General features: G+C 40.0%; 1 long non-coding RNA gene across 1 annotated transcript in view; it reads left to right on the forward strand.

The window, feature by feature from the left end:
* The first annotated feature begins 1,091 nt into the window (after nucleotides 1-1,091).
* The window catches only part of LOC125321974, a 35,009-nt gene continuing 11,579 nt past the window's right edge, over nucleotides 1,092-24,521 (forward strand). Inside the window, exons 1-2 of the long non-coding RNA XR_007201795.1 lie at nucleotides 1,092-1,362; nucleotides 14,535-14,692. This is a non-coding gene — a long non-coding RNA (uncharacterized LOC125321974). The remainder of the gene's footprint in view (nucleotides 1,363-14,534; nucleotides 14,693-24,521) is intronic.

A 24,521-nucleotide genomic window follows, 5' to 3' on the forward strand; every position in this document is an offset into this window, starting at 1 on the left:
TTCACAGTATGGGTGGTTCACAAAACATATTATTCCATTATTAAGATAATGGGTAGATAAAATCTCAACTTGTTCATCTAATCTAGCCTATTAAGTTTACTAAGGAACGTGGCTGTTAGCCAGTTTATCATGCTAATAAATGAACAAATTTATGTTACAGTTATGAGAAAATTCATACTCTGTTCAAATAACAAAGTTTTATTGAAGAAAATTTGCTTTAGCTTTTTCCCTGTAAAACAAACAGAATTATTTTGGCTTTTTTGCACATAATTTGATTGTCACTTAGTCAGTGTCACTGCCACTGTAGTAGTATATGTCATCTCTACATTCTGTTTCTAGCAGAGACTACAAAAAATTAAAACCCATAGCTAAAACTATGCCAGAAGATCATGATAATCAGATAACAGAAGGAACTGAAAATTTGCTGACTAATATGGCACTAACCTTAAGTTCTTACAAGGGAAAAATGTATTAGGTGTTTTCTGATATATGGTTATGGTTATGAACTTAGTTGAAAAAAGCTACAGAATTATAAGTCAAATAAAATGTGACAAAAAGGAGTTTTGGTTTTAATAGTTTTCATAAAGGATTGAATTTTTCCTTTGCTTAGGCTCATGATCAAGATAACTTCTGTTTGTTCTGAATCTGTTTAAAGGGATTCTGAGAACTGAGTATAGGCTAAATTCTTGTCATGGGTAACCCAGAATGTTATTGTATTCCATATCTATCTGTGCCCCAGACTTGCTGCTGTCTTTTTAAGACCCAGCATGGCAAGAACTGGAAGGGCAGTTGGGAGGTTCTGGTCCTTTTACAAGGTTGGGGCACCTGAGCCAACCTGCTCTTTTGCCTGGAAATGTTTGGTGAAGGTAGAGGCTCTGCTTCAGAGGGGGTTGTTTTGGGCAGTCGGCTTTTTTGCTTGTTTGGTTTTCTGTTTGTTTTTCTGGGCTTGCAATAGTAGCCACTCAGAAAAACTGCATTTCGCAATCAAAAACTGTTTCGGAGTGAACTTTGCAAAGTGAGCCAGTTCCTGGGGCTGGGTCACCCCGCGTTGGTGCGGACAGACCGCTTCCCTCTGCCCCTACACACGCGGGGCGGGCAGACAGCAGCACCGACACCAGCAGAACCCAGTGCGCAGCAGGAGGAGCCAGCGCAGCTGACTCGCACTTCTCATCGGCCACTAGAGCTGCTGCCTAAGCTCCTACCTTCCTGGGAGAGGTCTTTTTGCCACCAGCTCGTCCCTTTTTTTTCCCAGACTACGCGATCACCGGTGGTGGGCTGTCAGAGACTGGAAAAAGTGATCTATTTCAAGACATTTGGGGAAGCTTAGACTGTGTGGTAGGCGGTGGGTCAGACCCTGCTGTGGTGAGTGGTGCCCTGCCCCCATACCGCCCCCGCCCCGCAGTGTCCGTCAGTCAGAGCCCCTGAGTGGCCGAGAGACCGTAAGTCCCACCTGGGAGGAGGGCCCAGGATGGGCCAAGGTGTTTAGGAGCCTGATCGCAAGGCAAGCCCGTTGTCCTGTAGCCCTTGGAGTTTTACATCGCGGCAACCCAGGAGTTGGGAGCTATGTCTGTTTTCCTTTATCTTTCCTATCTTTCTGTTTTTCTCCCTTTTTTCTTCTAACTCTCTTCTCACAGAACATAACATCGAGTGTTTTTAAAGGTTTTCTGTGTTTTGTGGGCTAAGTATATGCTGTGATAAGTGATGCATTTACTCTTTTGCCAATATTCCTTAATTTCCTGTAGTTTGCCAGTAAACTTTTGTGTGTTTTTTCCCTCTTGAGAATATCTGGTTGGGATTTTCCCCTTTGTGTCTACCCAGAGCAAAAGAACCTTGTTTAAACCCTGGAATTAAGTGACTGGGGTGTAACATGACGCCATTCTCCCTTTGTCTCCCTACACGCGGTCGGCAGTGGGGGTCACCATCTTGGAAGACATTTGGAAACATTTTGGGTGTTTCTTTGTTCCCCTGGGGTTGGTGAGATTTAGCAATTTTCTGTCTAGTGATTTTTCACTGTTATTTTTTGCCTGTTGCTGTCTTGCTTGTTAGTAAATTGTTATTCTTTCACTTATATTTACTCATATTTGTCCTTTATTGGTGGAAAGAGATCTATTGAAATTGAGGGGAGGTAACTCATTTTAGAGAGTGCACTTCTTTAAATTGTCTTAAACCAAGACAATGCTAAAAAAAGGTAATTTTCTTTGGTATTCCCTGGGCTCTTTTTTGGTAACAAGATCATTTTTCTGATGTGGTGCTTTAAGAATGTATCCTTATCTTATGATGCATCTCTTTTAAAGCCCTGCTCTTGCTCTCATCTGACTTGACTGCCCAGCATGCTACGTACAGTTGGAAGTACTCAAAACAATTGTTTGCCATCATTCACTGGCACCCTGGCAGACAAGTAGTGTGTGCTAGTTAATATTTGTATATTGTTTTTAATATTTTAGGTGGAAGTAGAGAGGGATTTATGACAGGACAGATAATTAAAGAAAACACTGTCTTCCCGGGTATGTCAAATTGTCTGTAAAGACAAGCAGCTCTGAGCTATTTGGATCATGGTGTTAGTAAAGCTGAACTCATCAGACCTCTCTTGGCACATATATTTCGTGTTTCTTAAAAGTATCTATTCTAGAGTCTTCTAAAAACAGTTCCTTTCTTCCCTTTCTTATAAAAAAGAAGTACTATGGTTGTATTTCAGAAAAGTATTATGGTCGTATTTCTTGTAATTCTTTTCTGTTACCAGCAGAAATACTTTTGGAAACCAGAATATCCTTGATTTCCATCCCAGTTATTTATTGCTAGGAGTCTTGGACAGTCACATTTGCACAATGGTATCAGTGCTAAGTGTCAATGGAATATGTATTTTGCAACAGTTAGAAAAAATACTTAGATTTTAGAGAAGCACAAAGAACTTCAGGGCTATTCTTCAGGTTTGCATGGTAGTAATTTCCAGGCACTTAAAAAAGATGTAATTAAAGGACTCCAGCTGAAATGGAGTTTCCACTGAGAGTTGTTTCTAAAATACTTCTACACCTTTTTTCGTATTACACGAGAGTTTTTACTGAAGAAAACAACAAAGCAAGATCCTGCTGGTTTTAGCAGATCCTGTAGGTACAGCTGTATAGCTGTCTTTACTCCAGAATGGACAGACAACTGAGGCATCCCTGAAGACAGTGTATGTTACAATCCTGTTTTCGATATATCAGTCATATCTTTTTGAAATGTCAAACAAAATTTTACATGCAATGGATTCATTTTCTCTCTTTTCTAGTTAGAATTTAAGTTAAGGACTTTCAGAAGTAGTTGTGGTCTAAATAGCACCATTCTCCTTCTTGAAGCTTTCAAAGTCACTCTGTAAAGGATGAAGATTTAAGAAGTAGGAAAGTAGTTTGCTTCATCTATTTATTGTGGATTACGTGTTGCTAATAATTTCTCACAAAATATTTTAGGCTAGCCTTTAATTCAGCTGAGGAAATCTAATATACCTCCTTCAAGATACTGCCTAGATGAGAAAAAATCAGAAAAGAAGTCCATTACACAGTTCATCAAATTGATCTTTATGAGGGTATTTGAGATGTGATTTGTGGCACTACTTAGGATACATTGCATACTACATTATTGTAAAGTTCAGGTTTGTAACTTAATTATGGGCCAAATTATCTTCAGTTCTAACTTTAGTTGAAGTGACTAGGCCAAGCCTGGCAGGTGATATAAATTGTAAATGGTCTGAGTGTCATGGGGCACAATAAAGGCTGTGTTACATAATTTTATACTTAGTGTGGGATTTTCAGAGCTGCCTAAAGAATTAAATGAGCTGTTCAAACCTTGTCTGTTCTACTGTTACACTATTAAGCGTTCCTAGTAAAATTATTGCAAACAGTTAATTTTGCCCAAGAGAAAATAAATATGTTTTCAAAGGATAAAATCATGCTGAAGTTTTTTTTGTTAATATAAGGGTCCATAGGAGTGTGATCAAGCTTAGTGATTTTTTCAGGGCATTCTCTGCAAAGATTTTAAGCCTTCTGTCAGAATTCTGAGATGTAATTATCTTCCATTACTTTCTGATAACTCTCCAAATTCCTCATAGCTTTCCTTTTTTAATATACTTCTGTATTTTTTTTATGATTCACTCTCCAAATTTCCTTCTAAGATTCTGTCTTTCATATTTCCTTGTGATAATTTTTATTACTTTCTACTAGGGCATGATACAGTTTGCTTTCAGAAATCCCTTATTTTCTTTTGACAGATGTATCATTTTAAGAGAGAGAGGGAGGGAAAAAGAGAGATAAACACGTATATGTATGTGCATATATAATGCTTTTTATGAGTCGTTTATGTATTGTGAAGTCTCAAAATTGACTATAATTTGTTTATATAGCTTTTATTTCTCTTTGGCTGATTTTCTTATTCTAATCCATCTTTAAGTTTCTCAGTCTAATTTTTCCTCTTTGAAGAGTAATGGATGTAATCATATTATGCTTACTGCAACTTAATATTCAGATACAGTAAGTACGTACATGTAGATTAAGAAAAATGCTTCCTCTTGTTCTAAAAAAACAATCTATATCATTTGGGGAAATTTCTGAAATACATTCAAATATGAAACATAAACAGCAATTTTATGGGTAGCAGACGTCACTCTCTTGCTATCCAAACATCATGTTATTTTTTGATCCTCTGTTCCTTGGCAAGTTTCAACAGACAACCTGATTTTTAATGTCTCTTTAACACGCATAGTCGTAAATTTCTACAGAGTGCAATGCACTGCCTTTCTTATGTTAAATAGTAGCTTCATCTCTTGTCATAGGAAGATGAAAAGTTGTCTCGGTTTTGAAAGACAGGTGTCTGCTAAGGAAGGCAGAAACCCCCCCCTTGAAGTGGCAGATATAACCCCTTTTCCCTCTAAATTATTATATTTTGAAATCAAGGGCCTTTAGGCGAAGATGTGGGAAATAGGAATAACAGTTCTTTACTATATATATATATATATATGTATATAACCAGTCAAACAAAACAACAACAACTATGGCAGTAACAGCAATCACAAACCCAGTGCCAGCCTTCTCGGCTGTCAGGCTATTTCCCCTCGGGTGCAGTTCCGCTCGCAGCCGGCAGGGGCGCTGGCGGCTCCCGGTGAGCAGGGCAGGTGCGATGGTTCCCCCGCGGCTGCAGGGGGCGCTCCGGAGCGAGCTCGGGGAGCACGCGGCTCTGGTGCCCTGGGATCCCGGGAAGGATGGAACAAAGGAGCTTCACAAACCCCTGGGCAGCTGATCCCGGACTCTCAGGAACAGCAGGCTGGAACGGCAGGCTGGAGCGGCAGGGACGAACGCAAATCCCGGGTGGCAGACGAGATGTATCCAGATGGGAAAAACCCACGGAGGCCCAGGCAGGCAGGGCGAGCAGGGCTACAGCGTAGCGAAAGCTCGAAGCAGCAGCGGAGCAGGGCAGCCACAGCTCGGCCTCCAGCAGGGCAGGGAAAGCGGCTTTTGGGGTCCCGGCGTTGCTTCCAGCAGGAAGAAAGAACGGCCAAAAAGAAGGAAGCAGCAGCTCCTTTCTCTGCAGCTTCCCTCTCCGGACGCTCAGAGCGAACTGACCCCACACCCAGGTGTAGACAAAGGAGTAGCCAGGCCCGCCCCACTCCCCTTTTTGTCTTTCTTAAGTACAGCTATTTGTCCCCTAGCAACATGCATATGGGAGAAAATTCCTTTAACAGGAAAACCTAAGACTAAACTAAAACCCCAACAAAAGTGTAATTGGAGGGTGTACTCTGCGTCACAAGTACTCTTCCAGTGCAGCACAGCTAAGCTTAGGGTTTTTTTCTAGGAAGTTCCTTAAGTGGCAGTTTTATGACAGTGTGAATCAGAACGAAGTTCATAAGTTTCCATCTTCCTTGACCTATGTTATAATAAATGAAAGCTGTTGGTTAAGGAAAATGAATGCTTTCACTTATTTTTACAACGTATTTCTGCAGAAACAGAGAGATGATTATGTTGGATTGTGATACAGAGGTTATGCTGTAGGACCTAGAGATGCAATTAGCTCTCAGGTATGTGTTTGAGGGGAGGGAGGCAAGTGTAAGAAATTGTATCGTAACAATTACAGGATTTCTCCTCAGCTGGCCATAGGCAATAGAGTCTCAAGATGGCTTTGGTTCATTGTATGACAATCTAACCAGAATGGAGACTTATTAAACCAAGGTGTATTTGCAAGAAAAGTAGAGGCCAGTTGACAGTTTCTGTTACCTTATAAATGGAAAATTTAGGGAGAGCAGAATCTCAGCCTCTGTTTAAGTGTCAGGGCACGGTGAGCACCAGCTTTCCCTAAGGGATGTGGTGCTGAGGAAGATACCATGGCCATCAGGACAAGGGTCTTGCTAGCCAGGGCCCATCCCACTGACCGCAACCGAGGCAAGAAAGACCAGTCCAGAGGTGATAGTCAGGTTTTACCAATAGTCCAGACTGTCAGGTGACTGTGATGATGAAGCAGGTCTGAAGAAGTCAGGCCAAAGGTCAGGGTCAGGAACAGTTCCTGAAGAAGGGTCTAGTGATGATTGGGTGTATCCACAGTGATGAGACGTGTGAAGTTTGGGAGTCACATACAGAGTGAGACCAACAGGGTTCATGTCGGCGATTGAATCACAGACCCAGACCGGCAGGGAATCTGAATCATTTATTCAAAGGAATGAGTTGATTTTATACGCTTTTCCAAGGCACAGTATTTCCTTACATGGTGATCCTCACTACATGACCTATCCCATGTTGCCACATCAGCAGCACACTTCCTTCTGTGGGATGATCACTCGCTGTTCACCCGTCTGTCAGCTCCCAGCCGGCTCCTCTCCATAGGGGTCTGCCCTGTGACACCTCCTCCCCCCAGGGTCTGGTGGAGACAAGCCTCTGTGTGCTGCCATGTGCCTCTGCAGGCAGGTTTTACAGCTCACAACCCAATCTTACTTCTCCCCATAGGTTCATATCAGGCAGAGTGAAAGGCTGTCTTCTTTTCCATGGTGTGATGTCGCTGCTGTCTGTGGGGACAGTGAGAAAAATGACACAGAAGTCCAAGTCCAGGATAAATGGGATTATTTAATTAATTACAGACTCGTTTATATAGCTTTGTTCACAAGAGTGATATAATATTATTGGGTGCTTGACCATACACCTCCCAGTGTGATTGGCTGAATGCTATGACACCCATTTCAAAATACTTTCTTCAGTGTGGAAAACAAGACTGTGCATAACAAGTTTGCACCTGTGAGATAAAGTCTTGGTGTAGAAAACCCTCTACACTGTTGACAGCTAGCTTGCGTGAGAAAGGAGACTTTCACAAGCTGCTGTAAAAAATAGGAAAATTTCTCTGCCAGCTTTTTTAGCATCTACAGTGTGATACACACAGGAATCCATCATGTGTGTGCATCCCATGAATAACCTCATGAGGCTCAAGAGCTTTGTTTGGTACTTTTACAACCACCATTAACCTGAGAGAAAAAAAATTCCAAAAGTATTTTGCGTGTGCCCATTAGTCTCTGAAAAGTAATGTAGTTCCTTATCCCCATCCATCTACAAAACTATATTCATTTTCATTCATGAGTTCATTTCCCCTTGTATTGAAAAGTCATGCTGGTACCAATGAAGAGGAAATCTCCTCGAAGAAGTTACGATAGCCGTTGACAAGATTTTAAAGTCAAGCAGGAAGTCAGCAAGAAGTCAATCATATACCCCACTAACTGCTCATAAAATTGTTATTTGCTACATGTTTTGTGAGCTTCAAATCCGGACATTGGACAGATGCAGGTTTTCCGTCTAGAAAAGCACCAACAAAGACCTCTTTTTGTCCATTGAAAGAGAGGGAATATGAAGATCTGCACAGGCTTACAGGATGCTGGGAGATTAATAAAGGCTGCCAAGCTGTGATAATCCAGCTACAGCATTTGGGTGGATGATACATACTTTAAAACAGCTTTCTTTGTGTGAACTACAGCATGGAAAAAGGAAGAATGTTGCCCTGAAGGTGGTTCAAAGTATACATGATTAAAAGCGGTGTAGCAGTCAACTCTTTTTCACTCTTTGCAGGAAATGAGCACCAAGAAAGATTATTTTGGAAAGAACAGAATGCACAGGAGCAAGAGCAGGGCAAAGAGCTCATCAGCAAAAGCAGCAGGCAGGCTTATGTGTGGAATGTTGCTGAGAACTGGGCGTCGGAATGTACCTATCCCAAATAAACTGCATTGCTTAGGCATATCATGAGCTTGACTCACCCACCCTCCCCTTCCCCAACAACGGTGTTACTCATTCTAAGACTCCTTGTTTCTGTAATGGTCACTCCAAGTCCTGCTTAGGTGGTGTGACTTTCCTGTAGCTCTTCATGTTACAAGTCATTAATGATGCTGGGAACAAGTGACAATATAACTGAAATGAGAAAGTATTTACAAGTACTATGGTTCTGTAAAATAAAATATGTGGGAGTTTTGTAGCATTTATGTGTGGGGGAGATCCATACTCTCTGGCTAAGGACAATCTAATCACTAAAGAACTAAGATAGGCTCTTTCTATGATTAAGGAGTTAGCACTTAACTGAAGTTGTCACTTTTATCTAGTGAAGAAAAACTAACATCTGCAAAAGGCAGTTCATCCACTCTTAAAATATGAATTTAAAACAAATGGAAAGAAGAACCTCTGGAGATCCTTCTTATGTCTTCGCTGACTATAGAAGATGCTTTGATACCTGGTTTAGGCCAGAAGAGTACATTTAAATGCTGAAGGCAGGTGAGGTAAATCTCATTCTTTCAAACTGTTCTGGGGATTTCAGCAATTTTCAGTCAATAAATTCACTTCCTTTCAATAGATGTTATTATACATATTCATATTAATTCTGAATCACAGATATATTTAAATAGCAATGTTAATGACTCCTTGGAATTAACAATAAAATTCTCTTGTGATCCTGAGAGAATAACATTTTGAATAATCACACTTTCAAGGTAATCTGTATGTCTTTGAAAATAGTTTTTGATAGTCTGAAAACTGAAGACAGATTTTTTTTTTTCCCTTAAAGGTTTAATGACTAGTTCCCTTACTCCTTTTGCTGCAGGCTGTTATCATTATGGATATTAAACTACTTCAAAAACTGTGGGAAGTGTTAAGTTGCAAATATACATTCCTGTTGTACAGAATTACTTGGATGGTGATTAAAAGAATTAATGCTGCTAGTAACCTAAGTGTTCTAACACATTTTCTTGGCAAAATCTTTTCCAGCTTTCTGTTTAGTCTTTTTTTTTCCCTCTTTTCTGCTACAATATATTGGAGGTTTTTTCTCACTTGCAGAACTTCACATTCAACCTTGGAAACTTTTGTAATATGAAGAAATTAACTCTCTAATCAGTATATGACAGCAGTCCTATCATTAATTTGTTAGCTTTCTAAACAGGTACCTTTGTGCCTTCTCACCAGATGGCATTCAGTCTATGAAGAAGTCATATGTAAGCATCCACAAACAACTTAATTGCTATTTTTTAAATCTTTCTTTAGAATTCTCCTTTGCCAATCTGCCCACAGAAATGAAGAATTAAATGCAGCATTTCTCACTGTTGGGTGTTGCTCCTGATTTAGTCTGTATCTCCTGTCTCTCTTCTACAGAGACAGCAAGCTTTTGGGGCATTGCTTTTTTTTCATTCAAAACAGCTCTGGCATTTTACAATAATAAACATCTTGATTAATACACAGAGCTGCTTGATACTTATGTAAACATGCGAAGACTAGAACACCTAAACTCTATTTTCTAGACTTTCTTTTTTACTTTCTGCCTGTGTTTACATGAGAAAATTTGCCAGAACAGATATATCAGAAAAAACACTGCTTGCTTTCCGTACCTAACTTTCCACTCTTTGAATAGTACTAGAAGTAACTAAGTACCTGTTGTCATTTCTAAACATTCACCATATTTAGTAAATAATCCATACTTTATAAATGACATTGTTCTATAGAGTTTTCGGACTTGTATTTTCTAGCTTTGAACTGTACATGTGCACAATCTCATAATCGAATGTTTTATCCCTATGTCTATTAGTATGGCTTGTGAGAGGGAGGTGGGGATGGATGTAATTGTCAATTTATGTTTTAGGTGGCATAGAGGAAAATTATCTGTGTATCTAGAACCAAAGTTGCATTGTATAACCATTTCTTTTATACTGGGAGTTTATACAAGCCGTATTAATTCAGATTCAATCTTACGTAAATCATGGCTTTGCAATCAGTTAGGAGTTGTATCATGTTAATCTACAGTGACAGTGTGCAACAGAGTCTAGAAGGTTGTTTGATTTCACACTCTGTAAATGACAGTTCTTGATTTTCTGTAATATTTTGGATCACAGACAAAACCTTGTGTCAGTAACTGCATATTAGCTGGACGGTTACAGCTGAAATGCAGAACTCTTGTGGTTGGGTGATATGATCAACATTCATCACAAGCTAATAATGGTGATTCTGAACATCTTAATTGGAGATCACACAAATCTGTGCAGTGTGAAATAAGATGTCTGGGCAATTGCAAAGATTTTGACTGGTCCTTGCGCTGATAGCCTGCAGAAGATTTTAATATTCTGAAGTCACACCAGTTGGGCGATCTGCTGCAGTATATACCTTGGATCAGTTTTAAGCTGCAAGGGTTCTGTATCTGATGTCACCCCAAGGGGAAAATAATAAACGGCTGCGCTAATGACATTTTTTAATCTCTCTACTCTTGATTTACCTAGGCTTTAACTGATGCAATAGTCAGTTTAGGAAAATATATAAGAATCTGTTAGTGATGCAGAAGCCAAATGTATAAAATGTCAGGAAAGAAGAGACATCTGATAAAAACCCTGATTGAAATCGGAAACTGGATTACACAGCTGAAGATTCAGAAATAATACATAAAAGCATGACATAGCTAGCATTTCCTGAGAACTGAAATCAGGACGACCAATTTATGCTTAAGGAGCCTACAATGCTCTGAAACTACAGACTTGAAGGACAAGAAAGATGATAGGCATATGATAGAGACATGCATGGGTTGAAATTTTGATACAGACCTGCTCATATTCTGGTAACCAGGACAGTGACTAACATACTGAGTAAGAAGCAAAATTGACCCCACTCTGCAAAAGATACAAGTGATGACTTGTGCCAGTCCCATTACTGGTTCCCATTAGTCCATCGGTACAGCAATATATGAAGTTCTCTAGAGTCATGGGACATTCAGTTTGTCCTTTTAACTTTTCTAGGGAGTTGTGCTATATCAAAACCTGACACTGGGACAAGCTGGGAATTGCCCCTTGGTAGTTACAGGATATTTAATATACAGTGGGTTAGGAGACTAAGCTCCTAACATTTTTCAAAGTCAGGACAAGATGCTGAGAAAGCTTGACACCACTTGAAATTTTTAAGAAAAGTTCTTTCAACTTCCATCTCTGTCATTAAAAACATTTTTGGCTGGACTTTCCTTCTTTGAGAATCGGAGAAGACAGGATAGAAGGAAGTTACGTTGGACTCTAGTCCAGCACTCCAGCCCATTATAGGGTAACTTATACTTGACTTGCCATAAATGAGCTGAAAAGCCAGATAGGTGGACTGATTTGTTCTGAAAGTGTGATTTGCTGAAAAATATGCTGCCTTTGTTTGAAAGGCCACAAATAATCCAATTACATTAATTCTGAAGAAGATTGCTTCCTAATGTTTAACTTGAAGACAACATATCCAAATTGGATTATGATAGACATAGCTGCCTTATACCTGAGGCCTGCTCAAGAACAAGTGATGTCATGCACTGCTCACCTCTGAAGTACTGATTAATGAACAAAGCCCTTCCCAGAAACAAGGGTCTAAATGTCTCAATTCCCAAGAGAGTTTGCATTTTTTTCATTGAGATGCGCAGTACAATACAGTGAATTAAAGTAATTTTCAGTTCTGTAGCTGAATGTCATTCCCTTTAAATGAGATACTGGCAGTTAGATGGCTGTGATTGCTGCCAGCTGTCAATACCCCCAAGGAAAGCCGAGATACTTCTGCGGTGGAAGATGAACAAGAAGCCTGCTGATCAAACACATGACAAGTTGTGTCAGAGGATTAGCGAGTTAAATAAAATAGATGTGTGTTTACACTCTTCTAGTCATAAACAAGCTGTCTGTGAGTTTTCCTTTTTTCCTTGCAGAGAACACTTCATACTCCAGTGTGTTAACTGGTGTTTGTAGCTTCTGTTGTTGCATTATGGAATACATGTCTCTAGATACAATGGAAAGGAGCTAAACCAGCCATTTTCCTGTTGTCCAAATGTCTGTCTGTTTTGCTTGGATAAGTACCCTTTAAATATACAACAGGAGTAAAAGTGATTCACTCGTTACTGTTACTTGTTGTAGTAAATGGATATATATAAAATTTCAAAACTAGGCACTCAAAATTTGAAATATGCAGTAAATTCATGAATCAAATACCTGCTGTGCAGTACAAGTCAGGTATTAGTGTTGCACACAGTCAGTTACCTTCTCTTAGGTTCTGTATGCATAATTTAGACATACACACCAGATTATGCCTAATTTTGTAAAAGGTAGTCCATATGTTTTGTGAGCCCTCTTCTGTTTCTTCTTACTACACCTGCTTACTCCTAGTGTTCAGCAGAAAATTAGCTGAAAGCAGTAAAAAAGGAAGTGAAGACTACCAATGCAGTTTAAAAATTCTAAGAACAATCTTAAAAAGTTTAAATCTGTCTTTACATCTATGCACTGTCAGGTGGCTGAGACTATGAAGTGGTTTTTTGGGTTGGTTTGTTCTCTTTTACAGCCTTCAATGTCAGCCAAGTGACATGTTTTAAAAGTCTGTGGAGCTGATTAGTGTTGGGTGTAGGTGTATAATCTTAACAGAGGTACCTCCTGGGAGGACATGTCCAACCTTAACACTCAATAAAGAAACAAATAATATTTAATTATATTACATGGTAAGGAAATGTGAAGTTTTATTCCTCAAAGAGAAAAAAATTTTTTTTTTCCTTGACAAAGGGCTAGGTTGAATGGAAATTATCATAAATCCGTATGGGAATATATCTGAGTACTGCATGAACACCAAGGTGTCTAAAGTCTGCAGAAATTCTTAATAAATCTCATTGTGCCTTCTGAGACACCAGCCACTGTAAAGATTTTTTTGTCTGAGTTTATTAAAAGCTTCTGAGACACTTTTAATGACAGGTAGTCATTATGTAGCAGCCGCAGTGGGGAGTCCTGTAGTGTTTTACATCTTATTTGTCAATTGTCTTCCTATTTGGAGAGACATACTGGCTAAGTAAGGAGGCTAATCACCAAGGCCCCCTGTCCTTTCATGAGGCAGTTCTTAAAACTCTTTCAAGAGGAAGAGAAATCCTAGACAACTCACAAACTGAAAAGCAGAGACCAGACTGAACAGTCAGCCAACAGCAGTCATGAGAGGGGAGCTACAGAAGGGTTAAGAGCCAGGCCTATCATGTGTGTATCTGAAGGGAGGGCATCAGGAGGATGGAGCCAGGCTCTTCTCAGTGGTGCCAGGCAACAGGACAAGAGGCAATGAGCAGAAAGTTCCACTTGAATATGAATTCAAACCTTTTTTAATGTGCAGGTGACTGAGCACTGGAAAAGATTGCCCAGAGAGGCTGGGGAGTCTCCATCATGGAGAAAGTCAAGAATCATCTAGACACAATCCTGAGTAACAAGCTCTAGGGGACCCTGCCTGAACAGGAAGGTTGGACTGGATGACCTCCAGTGGGCCCCTTCCAACCCCAACCGTTCTATGATTCTGTGATTTTGTGTGATCTCATCTTCTTCAGAGGCAGGTGGTCTGTGTGATTTTCTCGGTAATCCTAGTTTAGGCTTAGCTTTGTGCATAGACCAAGGCTTCATAGACTAAGAATAGAAGTTCTTAGAAGTATTTTGTTTTCTTAGTTTTTCTAAATGTGAAGGCTATGAATACATTACTGGAGTGGGATATAGGACCCAATTCAGTTTTTGCTCAGATACAGATCCACGGTGACTCTAAAAAAGCAAGTGGAGGCTGTAAAAACCAGTCACAAAGGCTGTGTTTACGCCTCTGTAGTGTGGTTCATTTTAATATCATTCCTAGCTTTCTAGGTAAGGGAATAACTGAAATGTGCTGTGTCTGTCCTCCCCCAAAGCACATTCCTTTTCTTTGAGTACCAGTGGTAGGTGAAGGGTTGGTCTGTGTGTGCAGTCTAGCTATGATAGTCAGTGAATGCCTGGACCAGGGAAGGCTTCTCGTTGTAGACATAGCTGATGAAATGCCTCTAAAAATTAATGACACATAACATAAATTGCCTTCTGAACATCATGAAGGTTGATTCCCTTTTACCTCTGTGATGTCCTGCTAATGTGGGCACCTGACGGAGGCTGGGTAAAAGGAATTCCCTCCTCCTCTTTTCTGCTATGAACCTCTTTAGTGAGGTGCCTTTTTTAATCTTCCTTTTGCTTTGAAGGGAGCTTTTGTTCGGTATATTCATCAAGATACTACCTTTTTTTTTTTTTGTAGGCCTTATTATTTAAATGTCTGACAACATCAAAACTTGAGTGCACTGATCTTTAGAACAGCACAGTGATGTAGGAGGGCTCACCACTGCCTTGGAGAAAAGGAACTGAGGACTAAAGTAGCTCAAATGACTTCTCAGCAGCCACACACTCAATTTGTGGGTAAGTAAAGACTCCAGTTCTAAGTGCCATACCTGCCCCAAACCACATGTGCATGCGGAGGGTATGCATGTGTAGTCACCAGCTGGGGAGTAGGAGGCCCTGGGTCCAGGCAGGGTTATCAGTTGGGCAGAAGGTCTGTGCTGGTATTTGGGGGAACCTGTGAATGTGGGATGCCCATGGGACAAGTGTGTGAGTTCTTCATGTGTGCAGTGAGGATCCAGTGGGACCAGCCAGTCAGTCAGGGACCTGTGGGATGAATAAGGGGGATGCGATGTGGGAAGGGGTGCCAGGTGGGGAGAAGGGCCATGCAAGTCCTCAGGGGATCCATAAATGTGTGTGTGCTTGTGCACAGCCGAGGAAGTGTTTGACGAGCGGACAGTGAAGGGGGTTGAGAACTGGCTGAGTGGTGGCTCTCAGAGCGCTGTGATCAGCGACAGAGCCTGGCTGAAGGCCTGTAGTTTAGCAGCGGTCAGTACTGGGTCCAGGCTTGTTCAACTTATTCATCAAAGACTTGGATGAAGGGACAGAGCACACCCTCAGCAAGTTTGCAGATGATACAGAACTGGGAGGAGTGGCTGACAGACCAGAAAGCTGTTCTGCCATTCAGTGGGACCTGGAGTGGAGAGTTGGGCAGAGAAGAACTCAATGAAGTCCAGCAAAGGTAAGTGCAGGGTCCTGCCCATGGAGAGGAATTACCCCATGCCCCAGTACCAGCTGGGGGCTGATCTTCTGGAAGGCAGCTCTGTGGAGAAGGACCTGGGGGTCCTGGTGGACAACAAGCTGTCCATGAGCCAGCAGTGTGTCCTGGGGGCCAAGAAGGCTGATTGTATCCTGGGCTGCATTAGGAAGAACGTTGCCAGCAGGCCAAGGGAGGTGATCCTGCCTCTCTACACAGCCCTGGTGAGGCCACATGTGGAGTGCTGTGTCCAGTTCTGGACTCCTCAGTACAAGAGAGACTGGAGAGGGTCCAGCAATGGAGGTTAACATGGTTAAGGGCCTGGAGCATCTATCTTATGAGGAAAGGCTGAAGGAGCTGGTGCTGTTTAGCCTGGAGAAGAGATGACAGAGGGCAGATCTTATCAATGTATATAAATATTTTAAGGAAGGGTGTAAGGAGGAAAGAGCCAAGCTCTTCTGGGTGGTTCCCAGCAACAGAACAAGGAGCAACAGAAAGAAACTACAACACAGAAAGTCCCATCTGAATATGAGGAAAAACTTCTTCACTGTGAGGGTGAGGGAGCACTGGAACACGGTGCCCAGAGAGGTTGTGGGGTTCTCCTTCCCCAGAGATATTCAAAAACTGCCTGGACATGATCCTCTGCAACCTGCTGTAAGGTGAACCTGCTTTAGTGGGGGCTTGGATTAGATGATTTCCAGATGTTCCTTCCAACCCTAACCATTCTGTGATTCCAAGAACCTGTTGTGTGTCCTGCACTAGTGACATTCTGCCTCTGCCTCTGTCTGGTGTGAGTCCTGAATGTGGGAGCCGCTGGGGGCAGTACCTTGTCTGTGGCTCTCTGTGTGACTGGCTGTGTTGGTGTCCTCTGTGAATGTGTGTGTCCACATGAGTGTGTGTCTGTGTGTCTCTGGGATATGTACTCGGCTTTGCTGCTGGTTGAACCTGCAAAGAGGAAGGCATCAGCCTTGTCCCTCAGCCTGGACAGAGACCCTGGGTCCCCTGGGCTGGGCTCCAGTGGCCAGGCAGGAGGAATCCCCAGGCCTGGAGCTGCTGGAGCTGGTGAACACTTGTAACAGCTTAACATTATGTCTATGTTACACTGCTTTAGCTGGATACTCCCCAAAATTAACATTTTTTTTTTCCTCACACTGTCCTTTAAAGTTACAAAGGTAGTATACTTATGGAGACATAGACTACCAAGATTAAGAGATGTATTTTCAGTGACTAGTCTTTTTAGGTTCTTCCACTTAAAGGAAAAAAAAGTTCATCATAAATTACTTTCAGTGGGTTTGAATCTTGTCATAATGTTGTAGTTAATAAAGCTGGAAACCCTCTAGGGCACATAAGGGCCTTAGTGCCCTGTAAATAAGGAATTAAGAAATGAGGGATGAAAAATTATTTGACATTTTTAAAAAGTTTGGCTTCTGATGTGGTTAATATCACATAGCAGATGTAACATGCCACAGAGGTCACAGCTTACTGCCTGAGGTGAGCTAACTGAGCAGAAACCACAAGGAGAGATTATACCCACAGAAACAGTTTATTACAAGAGAGCTGAAGGGCATTGGCTGTGAATAAGCTAGAAATTTATGCTGTAGTTTAACCATCACTTTAAACTCCTGAAGCTGACAAAGAGACATTTGGCCTTCCCTGGATTACTTTTCCTGCTGCTGTGCCCACATAAACAGCTGTGCTGGACAAAGAGAGGTGAGGGCAGAGGAGAAAGGAAAAGAAATATTCCATTTTTAACTTGGACAAGTTTTTCTGCCTAGTTTACTGCCTTCTATGTTGGCACAAGTGAGGAGTTAATATAAGGATGGAAATGAATGGCTGAGCAAGGGAACCATAATGGATCTCTTTATTTAGCTGGCCTGTGCTACATAAAAATGACAGCAGAATTATGACATTTTAATTGCTTTGTGGATAACTAGGAAAATGGGTTTCCTAATAGTTCGTAGTGTAATTCAGGAAGAATCCCCGAAGGTTATCTAGTCCCAACTCCTGATAATAGCAGAGCACTTCAGTGGTCATTGAAGTGGCTCACGGCCTTCCCCAGTTGGATTTTGAATGTTTCCATGGTGAAAATGACAAAACCCCTTTGGACAGGCTGTTTCCAGTTCTTAACCCACCTTTGGAAATAATTTTTTCCTTATGTCCTGTTGGAGTTTATTTTGACAACGTATCTCATCTGGGGGAGCCCTGACCTGATCACTGTGTTTCAAATGCAGCCTCCATAGTGCTGAATAAAGAGAAATAATCGACTTTGTTGACCTGCTGGCTAAGCTTTTGCTAGTGCAGCCCAGTATGTGGTTAACCTTTGCCACGACAGGGTACACGGATGTCTCACATTGAACTTACGGGCACCAAGATAGCTTCCCTGCTGGTCCTTCTCTGCAGAGCTGTTTTCCAGCCCTATCTGTCCTGTTGTATGGAGGTTTTTCTCTGTGATCTTACTGTGCAGATCTCTAGCATATGATTACCTTGGATGAAAAGAGCAAAGTGATTCAGAAAACTTTGAAACAAGCCCGCACTGAATTTCCTATTTCCTAGAGTGGTGTCCTAGTCCTCTGGGGTCCTTAAAAATCTGCAGTTTGTTGTCTTTCCATACTTTCCTCTCAGTCTGCTAAGGTTAACCTTGCCACACTTGCTTTCTACACATCCATGATCCTCCTCTTTGGAAGTTAAGAGTAAACACAGTAACAGCAAAACTTTTAAAAATTGAGAATATCAATGAGAAAGGAAAAGGACAAGAAGGCAGAAACATGGGATGCTTAGCTTTGCAGTTATTAGGACCCTGGCACACATAGTTGATTGCATAAACAATCAAAACAGAGACTATGAAACTAGCATATGTTACTAACATTAGAATAGTGCTGCCATGTCAGATAAAGCTCTTTTTAAAGTATATTTTCTTCCCTTTGTAATGATTTTGCTTTTGAAATTACTCTGTATGAAACTGTGTTTAATCATTACAAGTGTGACTATCCCTACACTGTTCAAATGCCTTCTCCTACTACATTTTATTTCTTATCAGGAACAGCACTCCAAACACTTGTCTCAGTGTTCATATCAACGAAGACAAAATCCAGGCCTCTGAAGGACTGAATTGCTTTATGCATTTTTGTTCATCACAGAGAACAATCCCCATACTTACAAGTGCACTAGGTGTATCTGTAGTGCCTTGCCAATTGCAAGGAAATTTTTTCTACTTTTAACATTCTGCTTTGCTCATTCTTTCCTCCATTGTCATAACTGAATTCATAAAACATGTCTTTTTTTTTGTTTTATAAATGAAACATTATTCAGGAAGAGAGCAAGAATGCATGCACAGAAGTCATTGAAGAGTCACCTGTATTGATAAAAGACCTCTTACTTTCAATAATGAAAAATAATAAATTTTGACATTATATGAAAAAGGTAAATTTATTGTTTGCTCACCTTAAAAATACCATTTCACCAAGCAAAGTAATTTTGGAGTAACTTCTTTCATATTCTTTTACTTTTATAATAATTTAAAGACACACCTAATTAATGTATCATTTTAAGGATGCAGAAAATATGATGATAAGGTTCAAGAGTGAAGGTTAGGTTCAGTAGGTGCTCTTTATCCTACACAGCAGCTCTGAGAAAAAAATCTATTCTGTTCCTTTTTTCAAGTTCTTGCAGCAGGTTCTGAGTGTATTTTGCTATTTTATCCATCTCAAACACGCTAAGAGACTACTTTGTCATTATATCCGCCCCTAACAGCAGCAGATGATTAGACCTGGATTTAACAGAGTGAGATTGACCTGCAACAGTTTGAGAAATTGTAACAGTTAGAAAAGTTTGTGTGTCTGGGGTTCTTTGTCTGTGAAGACCTCCCACCCATTTTGTTCCCAGGTTTTCTTTCCAGCTATATAGAATAATACGTGAAAAATAATAAATGCAAAATTTTTCAGAATAAGTGTAACCTGTTTCATGAATAATTCATTTCTGTCTTGTATGACTTCATTATGTCATGTATAACTAGCACTTTGTACTGTCAGGCTGAAAAGCTACAAAAATTGTTTAACTGTGCAGCATAAATTCATAACTTGTAATTTGAAAAGTGACATGATATTGCACAAGTTCTTGCATTCTCAAACGTGCTTTCCCAGATAACTTACTTAGGATTTAAAACATACAAGACTTAGAGGTTTTTTTTTTTCAGTCATAGAGGTCTGCTTTTATAAAAACAAATTATATGTTTCATAATATTTACTGGCCTAACAGCTCTCATAAAGGAATGACTTTCAGACTCATTGGTCTTAATTCTGCAAGATAGCTAAAGCCATACCTCAGTATTTCATCAGTTATGTCAGATACCTGATACATAGTAATATACCATCTTCTAAGTGAGGAAACTCTGGCACTACTCACAAAAATATTGTTCCCTAATTGCCTAAAGGAGTCAGTAACACAGCTATGAGTTTGCTGTGGTTTGAAGCCCAAGGAGTGACATGGCCTATCTGGTACCTGCACATTTGGTTAGTTGGTTGGTTGTTCTAGTGGGAAGAAGATAAAAAGTTTTGTTCAAGACTGTATTTGCAGCTGCAACTATTTGTTTGTGTTTGTATTAGTGTTCTGTCATGCAGTTCCATAGGTGCTCACCAGACAATGTGTTTCTGGAGAAAATGTTCCTAGAAGGATGGTAAGTAAGTATATGGATCAGTTTGTCTTAGGATGTCCTCCTGCAGAAAAAGCCTCCAGTCTTCCTCTTCTTACATCTCTCAAACTGTGCAACTGAGTTACAAGGTCCTGCCTTCAATACCTATGTAATGACCAATGACCTATGTAATCACAGAATTGTTTATACTGGAAAAGATCCTAAAGATCGAGTCCCACCCGAGTCCACCACTAAACCATCCCTAAGCATCTACATGTCTTTTAAAGACCTCCAGGGATGGGAACTCAACCACTTCCTTGGCCTTTATACTCCCAGCAGTCTCCAGGGATGTAATGACAAAGGGCTTTCTTTCTCACCAAAGTAGCAGGAAAAAAATGCCAAGATAAAAAGGGATAAGGGTGTTTGCACTTAGAAACCAGAATTAGGTGCCTGAAATTTCCCTTTAGAAGTTTTTTGAAGGCCACACTTCTCTCCATTGAATAGAGACAGAACCTGAGCACTTACTTTAATATTGCTTCCTTTTAACTTTTATGTTTGTGACAGGTACAGAGTAAATCTCATACTTCTTTTTTTTTTTTTTCCACAGTGTGAAATATGGTTTTCTAAGATTACTGTTCATGGTTACTAACAGTTGCTCCTCTGCACTGTTTAGAAACACCTGCATTCAGGGTCAACAATTTCATTACCCAGTCATAAATTCAGTTAAGAGCTATATGAACAGATCCTCACTGACTTGCCAGTGTGTCCAATAAGGAACAGAATCAGGATTAATTGTTAAGTTACACTCTAGTGTCCTTCCATCTCAGTGCTCCAAGCAAACTTAAAAACAACTTTCTGTTTTTGTTTTAACTGCCTCATTTTTTCCATCACAATCTGGAGGCGAGGAGAATCATAGGCATTGATACGGATTTCTTTTTCTGGTAAATAGGATTTGTTTTGCATTTTAAACTGTTGAACAGGGTCTTTTTCTTTCAAACACATTTTTCCCTTTAAGCATACCATTATGTATATATCTCACGAATGCAGGGAAAAGATCACTGTGCAGAAATGGGACATGAATGACATTTTGCTATCCTGTACCATCGTGGTTTTAAAAATAATATGTTTGTTCAGATTTTTCTCTTCACAAACTGTGATCCAAGAGCAAGGCAACCTCATGACAACCAACAATTACAGAACATCTCAGAAACAGTCTTTAAAGGATGAAGCCTCAGGCAAGTTCTGTTTCCTATAATGTCAGAAAAAAAGTTAATACAAAGTGAGTCTTCAAATGAACAGAAACTAATTTGATACTTGGCAGTAGCTAAGGAAGAGCTTAGTTCTTCTTTAACTTTTTGTTTTGCTTTTCCTCTTCCCACAGAGAGATTTTGTAGTTTTTCATACTCCTTCATCAAACTTTTAAGGCAGAAGAGTTTAGATAAGACAAGTGATTCATTGAGCCAGACTTCCCAGGTGAAAAGAGTATGTTAAAATTACATATGAAGAATGCAGATAGGAGTTTTATATTCACCTATTCCCTACAACAGCCTGGCATGTGAGATTATGCAGGGATGCAAATTTGCTCTCTAAATTCCATTTTCACAGTCTTTGAACCAGCAGTAATACTGGGAATGCAACTACTGCTCTTCTCCATTCAGTATGCAGGTCACTATAAAATTGCTGGTTCAGAACCTTCTCATATGACCTACCATCACCTCTTCATGTCAAAAAAAGTTGCTAAAGACATCAGTTCTGAGCCCAAAGAGGACAAATAAATGACTGCCATCATCCCTTTGTGGAGGGATTAGCACATTGCTTCCTTGGGACACCTGACCTTGCAATGTCATTGCAACAAATTAATTCTGGCCTATAGGTAACTTATTTGTGTAGAAGTTGGCAGAAATTGGATGATTTATCAATCTCATCCTTCATTTGCAATTGTAAATAGAGTATTGAGTAGGCGAGTTCTATTTTCATCATACAAATTGACTGTCTGGTACAGAATTACTCAAATACTAATCCTAATTTGCACCCAGTGCAATACTGTTTAAGTCAATGGGTAAAGCTGGTTTTTTGACCTCACACAGCAATTGACCCATTTACTTTTCGTTGTGTTCTGTTTGATGCTTTATTTATTAGAAAGACTGCAGATAGCCTGCACTTGTAATCCCAAAGACAAAGAAGAAAATTTGAAGTCCTTTTCTGAGGCAGTGTTATACAGTTGAGTTCTGTGATCTTCATTGCTGAGGTGTGTTTGTCACCCATTAATTGGTCTTACTCCTAGTCCAGGTTCTAAAGCAATGTATATTTCGCGTGGTCAACACAGATCTTAGAGCCTTCTTCATCTTGCTGTGTTGCTGGAAGGATCTCTGGCATTAAAGATATAGTTGCATAAAAGGAAGGGTTTGGAATTGACTGCCTTTTTTTTTTTTTTTTTTTTTCAGCAAACGTGTTTAACTTTTTAGTGCATCTTCTTTTCTATCACCTTGGTTATTCTCCCTCATAGATTTCTTCTAATCTGTAATGATACCTAGATTCATTATTTACTTGAAAAATTTTCAAAAAAGTGCTTTGTGTTTTCTCTCATTATCTCAGCCCCCCTAGAAGGGATTCTTCTAGGTAACACTTGCAAATTCAGGTCACTAACATTCCTTAATTCCTCCAAAGATGTATTTCTTTAACTATGAAGTCTACACATTTGTGAAAACTGTTGGACAGCTTGCATTTTAGAACCTTGCTGGTTTGGTTGATGAACATTGTTTTGATAGTTTGAAAGTTTTCATGCAAAAAATTGCCCATATCATAGTATAAAATGATTTGGGTTGGAAGGGACCTTAAAGATCATCTAGTTTCAACTCCCCAGCTATGGTCAGGGATACCAACCACTGGACCAGGTTGTTCATAGTCCCTAGCCCTAGTTCATCATCCTAGCCTTGAAACACTTCCATGGATGGGACATCTACAACTTCTCTGGGCAGCCTGTTCTTATGCCTCACCACCATCACAGTAAGGAATTTCCTTCTAACATTTAACCTAAATCTCTCCTATTTTAGTTTAAAACCATTCTCCCTTGTCCTGTTGCTGTCTGCCTGTGTGAAAAGTTGCTCTCCACCTTTTTGATAAACTCCTTTAAGTACTGAAAAGCTGTAGTGAGGTCTTTCCAGAGTCTTCTCCCAACTGAACAACCTCAACTGAACTCACTCAGCCTGTCTTCATAGGAGAGGTCCTTCATGCCTCTCCTCTGGTTCTACTCCAACAGGTCCATGTCTTTCCTCTGCCCCAGATTTGGACATGGTTCTCCAGGTGAGGCTTCATGAGGATATAGCAGAGGGGCAGAATCACCTCCTTCGACCTGGTGGCCACACTCCTTTTGATGAGGCCCAGGGTGCAGTTGGCTTCCTGGGCTGCAAATGCACATTGCTGACCCCTGCCCAGCTTTTTATCCACCAGAAACCCATGTCTCTTAAAGCTTTACACGACATTTTCCTCTGGATTTTTTTTGGTTTATGATTTTTCAATAGCATTTCCCAGTGTGATAATCTGTGACTCTGTGTAATAATAATGAATTGGGAAAACACAATGCCATGTGGCTGATTTTTATAATGTAAGCAACATAACTCACTAATCTTGTGCTGTTTACATGATTTTTACATGCAAGAATAAGTAACAAAAATAGTTGGTGGATTTTATGTATTCAAAGTTGAAAGATTAATCCTTACCCCAGCAGTTAAATACAAATCAGTAAGATAAGGGAAGATAGAAGTAAAATGATGAAGGTGAAGTCTGACACTTTAATTCCGTTTTTTCTTCTTCCTCACTTTATCTGATCCCTCTTACAGTTTGTCCCCTAAAACAGGGTCCCACTCCCCCACCTTTTTTCCCTCTGTCTCCATAATGGATTTTGATTTGAATTGTAATATACATGGACTCACTGTCATAAAGCAAATAAATGGAATGCTATAGAGCACTTGCCTACCATTTCACAGCTCTTTTTGTTCATGAATTTGTATCTTAAATTTATTGTTTTAATATCTCAAAGTCCAACAGCTTATTAACTGCTCTGACACTCCAAATACACTTTTTTTGATCATGTGTCACTCATTCTAATGCCTTTGTTTTTTGAAGGACCACTAAATCTTATAAGCAGAGGTTTAATTTCCTCCTTTGAAAGAAAAGGAAAAAAATTACTAAAGTACTTGATGTTGGCTCTATAGCAATGAGGTATTCATCTCTATTTCTGTCTGTTGAGATGCTTTTCAGGCTAATAATTGCGAATTGATCATTGTAAAAATCTATATTACAGCAACAAAAATGACATATGCATTGCAGTGATAGGATTTTAATATTGAAACCATTTTTTCATAGTAATATTGCATGGGGATGCATGAACTTTTCACACTTAAAATGTATTTTGAGAGTTTCAAGAATACTTAGTATTTCTAATTATTTCATGTAAATTTCAATTCCCCCACTTGAATTGTTTAGTTAATAAGTACTGGAATTTTAAAATTACATTCTCTCACATT

Source organism: Corvus hawaiiensis, chromosome 2 (assembly GCF_020740725.1).
Source record: "Corvus hawaiiensis isolate bCorHaw1 chromosome 2, bCorHaw1.pri.cur, whole genome shotgun sequence".
NCBI lineage: Eukaryota > Metazoa > Chordata > Aves > Passeriformes > Corvidae > Corvus > Corvus hawaiiensis.